Here is a 12,460-nt window from a genome sequence, read left to right as displayed (position 1 = left end):
GCCATACCATGGACCATCTGTGTTATATTTAATACTTTTCTCTAATTCATAGATTTATATTTTTAAATATTTATTTAAAATAAAAAATTTATGGGGTGCCTGGCTGGCTCATTCAGTAGAGCATGCAATTCCTGATCTCCCGGTCATGAGTTCAACCCCCATGTTGGGTGTAGAGCTTACTTTAAAAATAATAAAATTAAAATTGTATAATACTATTATTGATAGAAAATAATTATCATTTGCAGAAGGCAACTATAAAAATAAATTCTATCTAAACAGTGTTACCCATCCAAAGCTCTGAACCTGGGGCCTGCCTCTTTCTTATAAGGAGGGCTTACAGGGGTGCCTGGGTGGCTCAGTTGGTTAAGTGTCTGCCTTTGGCTCAGGTCATGATCTGGCAGTTCATGAGTTCGAGGCCCACGTCTGGCTCTGTGCTGACAGCTCAGAGCCTGGAGCCTGCTTCAGATTCTGTGTCTCCCTCTCTCTCTACCCTTACCTCTCTCTCTCTCTCTCTTAAAAGTAAATAAACATTTAAAAAAATTTTTTAAATAAGGAGGGCTTGAAAATTAGGGAGGTATTAAAGACCTCCATGCACCAAAAGGAGGCTTTTCTCTTGAGATAAACAGAAGGACTGAAAGAGCACTAAAATGAAATTCTATTTTTCTACTGTGGTATAGTTTTATTTGATGACCGTATGTGCAACATGTGGAGGTACCACCTGGAATTACCCTACCTACTACCCGTGGCATGCTGGCCACACTTTGGAGAACGATGCGTCATTGGATGAGCATTTTTTGCGTTGGAGCAAGGGAAGATAGAAGGGAGTTGATTGCATCTTATCTTTTTCAAATCAAAATTCAACTTGAAATAAACTAATCTCTGCTTCCATATACAATTTGATTAAATTTTTAAAAAAATTTTTATTAAAATTTTTTTCTTTAATGTTTATTTTTGAGAAAGAGAGAGAGACAGAGCACGAGCAGGGGAGGGACAGACAGACACAGAAGGAGACACAGAATCTGAAACAGGCTCCAGGCTCTGAGCTGTCAGTACAGAGCCTGATGCAGGGCTCGAACTCGGGAACGGTGAGATCATGACCTGAGCTGAAATCGGATACTTAACCGACCGAGCCACCCAGGCACCCCTCAATTAAATTTTATATGTAACAAATCTGAGACCAAACTCAAAATTAAACATAGGGCTGAATTCTTTCAAAATACTGATATTCAACAGGCTTCAAGCACATTGGATCTAGGAACTATTGAGTATCCTTTACCATGGTTCCTGGTTAAACTACTGCAGGACATCATGATAAAAGGCATCACCAGGCCCCTCCGTCTTACAAAACTTGGAGAAGACAGGCTAGAAGTTCTTCATACCTTGCCTATTCCAGGGCAAACCTGACTCAAAGAGTGGCCACTTGGGGCCCAAAAGTCATTTCTCAGCATCATTTTGTCCTGACCTTCCCATTTCTTTTCTAAACAGTACAGAATGGCAGCATGGCTATTAAAGATCCAAGATTATCACCATCATCACTTCCATATGTCCAACAGAAGATATCTACATCCTTGTTTCTTAAGTATTTTGTTTCCTAATCTTCTGTAATTTGACTCACTAGCATGTTTAACAAGGCATATAAACTTCTGCAAAAACACAGGGGTGCCTGGGTACCTCAGTCGGTTAAGCATGTGACTTTGGCTCTTATCTTTGGGTAAGATCTCATGGTTCATGAGTTCGAGCCTGGCATCAGGCTCTCTGCTGTCAGTGTGGAGCCCACTTCAGATCCTCTGTCCTGCTGTCTCTCTGTCCCTCCCATGCTTGTGCACTCTCTGTCTCTCTCTCTCTCTCTCTCTCTGTCTCTCTCTCTCTCTCTCTTCTCTCTCTCAAAAACAAACAAACATACAACCCCCCCCCCTATATCTTGGCTTTCTGTATTTTTATATGCATGTACTTGTATTCCCAGAAAAACCCACATTCATAAGTGGACCAAACTTAATATGTAATAATACATATACACATACATACACATGCACATACACACGTAAGCTGTCTTTAAAAAACTGAATGTCAATAGCAGATATGGCAATAGATCCTAAGTGAGAAATACATTGAAAATGAAAGAAATGCAAATTCAGAATCATGTCAGGAAACAGATTTTCCAATGGTGATAAAATTGTACACGAGACAAGACTATTTAAGAAAATGCACCAGAGTCACTGCAAAAAAAAGAAAAAGAAAAAGAAAAAGAAAAAAAAGTAAATGTCTGGGAGGAACAGAGTACTTACTGGCAAAGAAGCCTGATAACCTATAAGCCTCTACTCAGTCCAAATATTTATATTTCTGGAGAAATACATGTTTATTTTAGCATTAGGAAAGCATACTGCTTACATCTTAAACTTTCCACTAGTCAGTAACTAGTTTGATTATTAACAGAGTTCCCTGACCAAACTATTGCTTCAAAAAAGGTAGTTCCCTCACAGATTACACCCTTCTCTTTGCAGTCCAAGGCTGGGCCCAGTCACTGGCATGCGGATATTGCTGAATGAAACCTCAGTGGGCAAATCAGTATATCAGGATGAGATCTCGCCCTTAAATATAATTTGGCCAGATTTTGGAAATGTGACAGGAAGCTTGACGTGAACATCAGTCCTTTTGCTTCTCTGGGGTGTGAATATAGCACTAATGACACTTTCTCAAATATTTTTAATGTAATATCCTGTACTTTCATAGTTGACACAATTATATAAACAGCTTTAGGAAATTCAACTGCTCTCATTTTCTAAAGCTAAATTTTTATTTAAGAGAAAAAGCACAGGGGCACCTGGCTGGCTCAGTCAGCAGAAGCATGCAACTTTTGATCTCAGGGTTGTGAGTTTAGGCCCCACATTGGGCATAAAGCTTACATAATAAAACACACACACACACACACACACACACACACACACACACAGACATGAAACAATATTTGATCGTACACTTGTGGCTCAGTGGTCATTTTGCTCTGTTTTCATGAAAAACCCTCAGAGCAACTGAAACTGCAAAATATAAAGGAAAGAAAATAAGAATGATAAGCAATTCTCATTTCTACTGAAATCTGAAAATACAGAATGTCTATTTTTAATCTGAAGTCTAGACACTAAACTAGAATAGGTCTTTTCATAGCCGAGTTCTAAAAACCAATGTTTCTTTCTAAAATAAAGCAAATACGAAATTTTTTCCAAAAAAAAACAATATGGAAAAGAATTATTCTCAGGGTCACATAATTTTAATAACTTTGACCTCAATTATCAAACTTTGGTTTTGGGAACCGAAACCAGTTTACTAATGTGAGGTAAAAACCTAAGTCAGAGCTCAGCCTTCTGGATGTAGGAGGAACTGCACCAGGCAGGTGCTGAGGCCACATTAGGAAACCCAAGGACAGTGATGTTTCGTAGTTGACGCCTAGAACACATAAAAATATCTTCTTAATTAGAAGCATCTCAATTATTAGAAGATGGGGACTTTTATTCCTGGACTTGATTTCAGAAAAGCATATGCTCCATTTTTGTTAAGTAAAAAGGCTTTCTTAAATGTGAAGCCCCAGGTTATGTATTAAAGAGCAGTGCTTCTCAAACTTTAATGTGCATATGAATCACCTGAGAACTTGTTAAAATGTAGGTTTTGATTCACTAGGGTTTGGAGTGAAGCCCAAGATTTGCATTTCTAACAAAATTGGTGATGTGGATGCTACTGATTTAGCCACCATATCTGAGTGCAAGGATATAGAGAACATAAAACGGTGGCTTCCCCAACTTTACCATCTAGTGGAGAAAACCCATAAGTAAACAAGTAACCATTGTAGTTTGCCTTTAAGTCACTTCTACCTACTGATTCTCATATGATGGTAGTAATTTTTTGAATTATTTCTGCATTAAAACTTCTTTTCATGGATGGGATTGAAAAAACTACAGCTGACCCTTGAACAACCCTGGGGTTAGGGGCACTGACCCTCACACAGTTAAAAATCCTTAGATAACTTTTGACTCTCCAAAAACTTAACTATTAATAGCCTAATGTTGATGGGAAGCCCTACAGAAAACACATATTTGCATGTCATATGTATTATATACTGTATTGTTATAAGAAAGCAAGCTAGACTGGGGCACCTGGGTGGCTCAGTCAGTTAAGCGTCTGACTTCGGCTCAGGTCATGATCTCACGACTTGTGGGTTTGAGCCTCACGTCAAGCTCTGTGCTGACAGCTCAAAGCCTGGAGCCTGCCTGCTTCTGATTCTGTGTCTCCCTCTCTCTCTGCCCCTCCCCAGCTCATGTTCTGTCTCTCTCTGTCTCTCAAAAATAAATAAACATTTAAAAAAAGAAGAAAGAAAGAAAGCGAGAGAAAAGAAATTGCTATTAAGAAAATCATGAGGAAGAGAAAATACATCTGTAATACTGTATTTACCAAAAAAAAAAAAAAATCTGTGTATAAATGAACCCATGTAGTTCAACCTTGTGTTTTTGTAGGGTCAACTGTAAGTAAAACGATCCCACAGAAAAGGACACAAATAACAAATCTGTTGTGAACAGTTTCACTTAAAAAAAATCAAGGAAATCATTTATGAAAAAGAATTTTAATTGTACAAGTTTCCCAACTGAAATAAATGAGAATGTTTCAGTAAATAAAGAGGAAATCACCTCCTCTTACCTCTATCCAATCATTCAATTAAAATTTCTTGGATGAAGTCAACATTAACCAGCAAGGTTCATTTAATCCCAATTTATACCCCCTGTTTTAAGCAATCAGCTGAGATATAAGGTAGGGGTTTCCCATTCATTCAATAAATACTTATTGTGAACCAACAATGCTGTAGGCACCGGTCTGGTGCAGAGGACAGAGAGTAAATGAGTAGGGAGAGACAAACAAGCAAATAATTAATTGGAAATAGAAAACATCCAGCACTGCCTTGGCAGACAGGTGAGTGAGCCACTCTGGAAGCAGAGCCCACAGCCCCAGTCGAGCCTTCAGATGACCCCAGCCCAGGGTGACCCACCCAGCCCCGCCACACTTGGATTAGTGACCCACAGAGGCTGTGTGAGACCACAAATGCTTGTTGTTTTAAGCCATTAAAGTTTGGGGTGATTTACCGTGCAGCCACAGGTAACTACTACAGAAGAGACTGGGTGAGAGGCAGAACATGCTGATTTAAACAGGGCAGTCAGGTAAGGGCTCCTTGAGAAGGAGATAGCTAGGCTAAGATAGGTAAAATGGAGTCAGCACTGAGTAGAAGGTGGCAGTAGTGGTAGCAGGATGAAGAATAAATAGCATTCCAGAACAAGGGCACCAAGTGAGGATCCTGAGCTGTATGTGGAGGCCATGTGGCCAGAGCTTATTCCTACAGGGAAGTGGGAAAGATGAGGTCACAGAGGCCATCTTAGCCAAATCGGAAGGGCCTCTTGTAAAGAGTTTAAATCATATTCTTAATGCATTGGGGATCCTTTGATGAGTCTTTACCAGAAGATTAATGTGATCCGCTCTGTTTTAAAAACCTCCATGGGGCTGCAGTATGGGTGAGGAATACTGATGCCTCATCTGCCATCTACTCTTGAGTTATTCAGAAGCTCAAACAAGAATGATCAGGAATGGTTTGAAAGCATTAGGAATGATGAAAAGACCTAATTACTGTCACTATTACTGATGTCATTATTCCAGACTCTGGCCTGGTGTGGCCTCTGGACTGTTGCAGGGGAGAGAGCAACAGGGGTCTCTGCTGGTTTCTGCAGGACCTCAGGGCATTTCTTTTTTTCTTTTTTTTTCTTTTTTTGAGTGGGCTCCACACCCAATGTGGGGCTTGAAGTCACAAGACCCTGAGATCAAGAGTCACTACTGACTGAGCCAGCCAGGTGCCCCCTCCGGGCCTTTTCTGAAGCAGTCTCTGAACCCCATTGAACCCAATTCCAAACACAGGAGAGAGTTATCTACTTGCTAAGCCTAAAATGTTGATGTGGAACAAGAACAAATTTACAGTACAAATATTTGCATTTTGGTATGGGCATGTTTTTTTTTTAAATATAAACTTAATGTTTTATTATATAGATAATGCTTACTATAGAAAAATGCTCATTTATTATGCAGGTAATGTGAACTGTAGAATAATTAAGAAATGCAAATGTGCAAAAGAGAAAGAAACCTAAAAACTTCCAGTCACCCCAATTACTCCAAGATAGACACTGTTTTCATGTTGTAAGTGTCCTTCTAGTATCTCCAAGCTTATATGTAACATATACTGGTTACGACTAAGATTTTTAAGTTTTTTTCCTTCTCTACTATAAAAGCCATAAGTACTGATTTTAGGTAGTTTGGAAGATACAGAAAATATAATGAAGAAAATAAGTAGCACCAATAATGTTACCTCTGTTTCTTTCTGAGAATCTAAAGGCAGCTGATATAATCCATTCAAATCTGCAACTGTCATTCAGCACTGCCATTTTACAAATATTCAGTTCCCTAATTTCAGCCTCTCTCCTTAGCTTATTAGTAAAGGAAAATGAAAGTTGAGGACTGTTTATTCCATAGAGGATTTTGGCACCATTTTTTGTACCTCCCATTGAAATAAATAAGTTGGGGGTGGGTAGAAAAAAGAGGTTTCTTCTTGCCACAAATTCTAAAGAACAACTCCCCTTTGTCATGTTGTAAGGGCAGTAATCTATCTGGAAAAGTATATTAAATTCTGGTTGTCCTGGTTGTCTAAGTTTCTCTCAACATATTTCTAATCACCTGAATCCAAGTTTGAAATAAAAATTCTTCCCCTCCTAGACATTAGCCATTCTTATTTTCATATGATTCCCTGGACATCCTTTGCAAAGTCTTTTGTTGCTGTCTTAGGCAATCGCCCAGAATCACAAGTGCTGTGGGCCCAGAGAAACTTAAATCTCAGTGATAATCTTGCATATTTTATTGAACAACTAAAAGCCATTTACTTGATGGAAAGTATTACAATACATGATGCCATTCCAATCAGGGTTTAATTCATTTGAAGGCAGAATTTCAAGAGTGTAAACCTGTATTTGCTTATAAAAGGAGCCAATCCACAATTAAATTTCATAGGAATTTTAAACTATCCAACCATAGCCAAACCTGATATAGTTTTACCCCTCTGTTACTACAGTTACCTTTTTGGATTCACTGGAAACGGTTTTAGCCAACAAGCTCTGACAGAGACATAATCTTAATGTACCTGAACTCTAGAAAGCCATGGTGAAAGCCAAGAATTTGGACTGCATTGTAAAAAGGTAACCTGAGATGATTCTAGGTGGGGGCGTGGGGGAAGGGGGAAGGCAATGAGCAAATACAGGAATTAGGGTTTCATTTACACCTTTGGTTGTAAATTAGATGTTTTGTCTAGATTAAAGCCATTAGTGGTTACAAGTGGAGAAAATGTGTTTGAATGTGATATGGTTTGAATTTTTCACATCTAACTATGAATCAGAACTAAGGATAAGAGTAATATGAGGCATATGGAAGAACTGAAACAGAACCAGGACTGTCTGATTAAAGGTTATATATGGTTTCATGGTAAAGGGGAAATTAGGACACACAATAGAAATCACTGTATGTGGAGTACCTGGGTAGCTCAGTTGGTTAAGCATCTGACTCTTGATTTCAGTTCAGGTCAGGTCATGATCTCACCATTGTGAGACTGAGCCCCATGCTGGGCTTCACGCTGGATATGGAGCCCGCTTAAGATTCTCTCTCTCCCTCTCCCTCTGCCCCACACTTGCTCACTTTCTCTCTCTCTCTCAAAAAAAGTCACTATATATAACTGATGTATAGTTTTGGTGCTATATTAAGTTTTGTTTTGTTTTGTTTTGTTTTAAGTAAGTTCTATGCCCAGTGTGGGGCTTGAACTCATGACCCTGAGATCAAAAGTTGCATGCTCTACTGACTGAGCCAGCCAGGCACCCCATGGTGATACATTAAGTTTACAATGAATTTTCTGTGGTTCTCACTAGAGAGTATGGATTCAGTCATCCCCGATACTGTCATCTTCATAAATTCCCGTGTTAATGAACCCCTTCAATTATTGTTAAACATAAGATATCTGAATTGGGGTGGGCAATGTCAGACCATTTAGAGTGAAGATTCTGTAAATGGTCCCTCATTTCAGAATTCTGCCTTAATAAAGCCTATTTCTATAATGAAACAATTTTTATTCACATATAATTTCCTGCAGAGTTTCTTTGAAAAGAATACTTTGATAAACCACAAAAGGTGGAAATGTAAGATGCTAAGGACCTGTTTAGTAACAAAGGATGGTTTCTACACTACAACATATAGTATTAGGAGAGGAATTTGCATCCCTCCTGTGAAAGAGAAGGACATAGAGAAGAGTGGGCAAGGGTTCTGCTGGGGAAAAGGTTGTAGAACATAGAGAGAAAAGCCTCAGATCTGGGACGGAGATGGTCTCCAGAGGACATAAGTATCTAATATGGACTCTTAAACTCCTTGCTTAAGAAGAGGTGTGTATGGGCACAGTGTGTGTGTGTGTGTGTGTGTGTGTGTGTGTGTGTGTGTGTGTGAAAGAGAGAGAGAGAGAGAGAGAGAGAGAGAGAGAGAGAGAGAGATTTACATGTGACACAAATCTCTCCATGTCCTCATGCCTTACAGAATCTATGTTGCTCACCAATTCATTTGTTGTTGTTTGTAAGATTTTATTTTTAAGCAATTTCTATTACTCAACTTGGGGCTCAAACCCACAACCCCAAGATCAAGAGTCCCATGCTCTACTGACTGAGCCAGGCAGGGGGCCGGCTCACCAATTCATTTGTGAACATAGATTCCTCTTCTCTGAGTTCCAATTCAGAGTTTCAATAAGGACAAAATTAGAGACAGCACAAACAGATCCTGAAACTGAAGGACAAAGAGGCAGTTGACATTTGGGTTATTATAACCCTACTACTACTAATTATTATTATATTTAACATGAAACACATTACACTGACATCTGTAAACACAGAATACAATCTAACAACAAAATGATTCTTCTTAGAAGTAAAACTGATGCATACTTCATGGACCCGCTAATCCTTTTCTGCCTCATTCATTGGCAGTGTTTATTTCCTCTTGAGTGTATGTGAATGCCACTCTTACAAGCAGGCAGTGCCTTCCCCCAACCTTCAGAGAAACAAATGGCACAATAAGTGATAACAAGTTGGGGGAGAGGGCTGGAGAGGGTCAGGCTTAAAGGAGGGGCTGGCCATCTAAGGTTTAGAGGAGATGATCCAGGCAAGACCCTCTCAGAAATATCCAGCACATCATACACACTTAACAAATGTGACTGATTAGTAGTAGTAGCAATAGTAGGAGCCGTTAGTCCTTCCGCCTGCTTCTGTCTCTAGCGACAAGTTTAGCCCTTATCCATGGCACAAGGATAATTACCTCAAAGACCCAAGAGACACAGGACTGGGGAAGAGATTCTCCTTTGCCCCCGAAGAATCTACTGACAAGTTAAAGTGAGGGTCCACCTCTCTCACTACTACCTCTTCTCTCCGCCTTTAAGTTTAGCTGAAGAAAGCCTGTGCCATTCCCAGCAATTAGACTGAGGCCCCTGCGTTCCAAATGCATCTTTGATAGATGCCTGTAACTGCATCACAGTGGCAGGTGCATTTCTCTCAGCATTTAATGCTAATCTTCCCTGTCATCTAGGTATAAATAACTACACAACCATGTCAGGAGGCCCCACCATAAATCCACCAGTGACAATGTCTTATACAAAATCAGACACATGAAAACCTAACCAATGAATGTGTGTGTGTGCACGTGCGCGCTCGCGCGCGCGCGCGTGTGTGTGTGTGTGTGTGTGTGAGAGAGAGAGAGAGAGAGAGAGAGAGATGGTGCAGTCTATCCCCAGAACAGCCAGATTATCTGTGCTGTACTTGGAAGGAAGAAGGTCAGAAACCTTTACCCAGTTCAGGGTGTGTGAGACAGCAGCATGCCCTGTAGGTCTGGCCAGGAGAAGGGAGGATTTTGTGATGGCACCACCTGCAGCATCCTTCCTTCCTCTGGGGGCACATAAATGATGGTCACAAATTCACGCTGCAGAGTCAGGAGACCTGGGTTCAAATCTCAGTCCATTGCATCCTCACTGTTTCACCGCAGGCAACCTCTCTAACCCTCAAATTCCTCATCTGTAAACGGGGATCATAACCATACATAAGGCATAAGGTTATTGTGAGGATTAAGCAAGATAACCTATGCATAGTACTGAACACAATACAAGGTGTCCAGTAAGTGCTCAATAAATATTAGCAACAGCAGGAGAAATGCAGAGGGAACCCCCGTCCCCGTGGGGCAAAGCACGGGCTGTCATGAGGGTCCGGGTATCCTTTCTCCCACCCAGGCCTCGGGTTGGGTGAATCCGAAAAAAGCATCTTATCTCCCACAAGTACTTAAAAATAAACATAGTGAACAAACACTTCAAACGCTTAAAAAATATATATATGTATGTATACGAACACAACTGCTATAGATCTCACTAATTCAGAAACAAGCCCCGGATGTTTATTCTATGTCCCTTTTATAAATCTAGGGATTCACGTAATCCAGGTTCACAAGGTTATCCCTTTCAAAGAAACGATGACTAGAAGTAATTTAAAGTAAATCAAACTATTTAGGTTCCTCAGATTCCGTCTTAAGTAGACTCATAAATAATACACTGATGTACTTCTCAGTGTCCCTTTGCTTTCCTCTTGAACTCCATGCCATGATTCAGTGTCACTGGAACTTCTGTCTTCAATACTCCAGAACTCTGCAAACACATAGTCTCATGGCTGCATGGTCTCTAAAGATGCTCCCCCAGCCCCCTCTCTTTATCATATAGACCTGCTCCACCTCTGTCAGCAAGCAGGGCTCCTACTACTTAGGAGCTGAAAGAGAGGTAAACAGAGTTAGTTGAAACATGATTCTCCTTAGTGATCATGGCCCAGGGGGCAGCCCTGTAGACCTGGGTAAATGATTTTTGCCTCTGCATATGCAGAATACAAGAACCCTTCACTCACTGTACTTTTCTTCTTCCTCATTCTTTTTTTTTTAAGTTTTTTTATTGTGAGAGAGAAAGAGAGAGCAGGTGGAGGGGCAGAGAGAGAGAGAGAGAGAGAGAGAGAGAGAATTCCAAGCAGGCTCCCTGCTGTCAGTGCAGAGCCTGACGTGGGTTCAATCCCACAAACCCTGAGGTCATGACCTGAGCTGAAATCAAGAGTCAGACGCTTAACCAACTGAGCCATCCAGGAGCCCTTTCTTCCTCATTCTTAACTCATGACTTCATTTGCAAATGGAAAGATGCAAAGCTAGGAAACATTATTCCCCCACATTAGGGGTGTATATTTTCCACCTTTCCTTAACCTTGTCTTTAAAAAAGAAAGAGGACATTAAGAAGTGAACAACTAACTCTACTGTTAGAGCCCCACTGAGAAGTGACAGGAAGAAGGATGGAAAAGAAACTACACGGAATGACAGGATGCTTGCCAAGCAGCTGATTTGTATTCATAAAACACGTCAGACATAAATGGTTTGTCTGATATGGAGAAGACTCCTCCCTTCCTCCCCTACACAAAAGAAGGGCAGAGAGATGTGGAGACAGTGGTAATTGTCGGGTGTGTACATATGGGGCCACTGCCCTCTAGTGTACACTTTAAAACTCACAAAATTCCTTTATCTTGGCAAACCAGAGAGGTCTTACCCCAAAGGCAGTAGAAAACAGAATAAAACATGAACCCCTGTTGAACTGTCCCGCAGAATCATTTTTTTAAGATTTTATTTATTTTTTTTTAATTTTTTAAAAATGTTTATTTGTTTTTGAGACAGAGAGAGACACAGCATGAGCAGGGAAGGGGCAGAGAGAGAGGGAGACACAGAATGTAAAGCAGGCTCCAGGCTCTGAGCTGTCAGCACAAAGCCCGACGCGGGGCTCGAACCCACGGACTGCAAGGTCATGACCTGAGCCGAAGTCGGACGCTTAACCGACTGAGCCACCCAGGCGCCCCTACATTTTATTTTTAAGTAATCTCTACACCCTATATGGGACTCAAACTCACAACCACAAGATCAAGAGTCACATGCTTCACACACTGAGCCAGCCAAATACCCCCTCCCACAAAATCCTTTTAAAAAATTTTGTTTAAATGTTTACTTATTTTTGTGCGTGTGTGTGTGAGAGAGAGAGAGAGAGAGCGCAAGCAGGGAAGGGGCAGAGAGAAAGGGAGACACAGAAGCTGAAGCAGGCTCCAGGCTGTGAGCTGTCAGCACAGAGCCCGACACGGGGCTCGAACTCATGAACCGTGAGATCATGACCTGAGTCGAAGTCAGACACTTAACCGACTGAGCCACCCAGGCGCCCCTTCCACAGAATCATTTTTAAAAATTACTGAGAGAGTAAGATCCAATGGCTGCCTGTCACCTCGCTATCTGTTGATATCCACACTCTTAT

General features: G+C 40.7%; 1 protein-coding gene and 1 long non-coding RNA gene across 2 annotated transcripts in view; one reads left to right on the top strand and one right to left on the bottom strand.

The window, feature by feature from the left end:
* The window catches only part of MCC (MCC regulator of WNT signaling pathway), a 435,778-nt gene that overhangs the window by 291,606 nt on the left and 131,712 nt on the right, over positions 1-12,460 (bottom strand). The gene's annotated exons all lie outside the window — the stretch shown is intronic.
* The window catches only part of LOC131509318 (uncharacterized), a 37,844-nt gene that overhangs the window by 15,693 nt on the left and 9,691 nt on the right, over positions 1-12,460 (top strand). The window contains exon 4 of the long non-coding RNA XR_009260430.1: positions 7,145-7,268. This is a non-coding gene — a long non-coding RNA (uncharacterized LOC131509318). The remainder of the gene's footprint in view (positions 1-7,144; positions 7,269-12,460) is intronic.

Source organism: Neofelis nebulosa, chromosome 1 (assembly GCF_028018385.1).
Source record: "Neofelis nebulosa isolate mNeoNeb1 chromosome 1, mNeoNeb1.pri, whole genome shotgun sequence".
Lineage (NCBI taxonomy): Eukaryota > Metazoa > Chordata > Mammalia > Carnivora > Felidae > Neofelis > Neofelis nebulosa.
The sequence above is the reverse complement of the archived record's forward strand: the minus strand, read 5'-3'. Positions and strand labels throughout refer to the sequence as shown.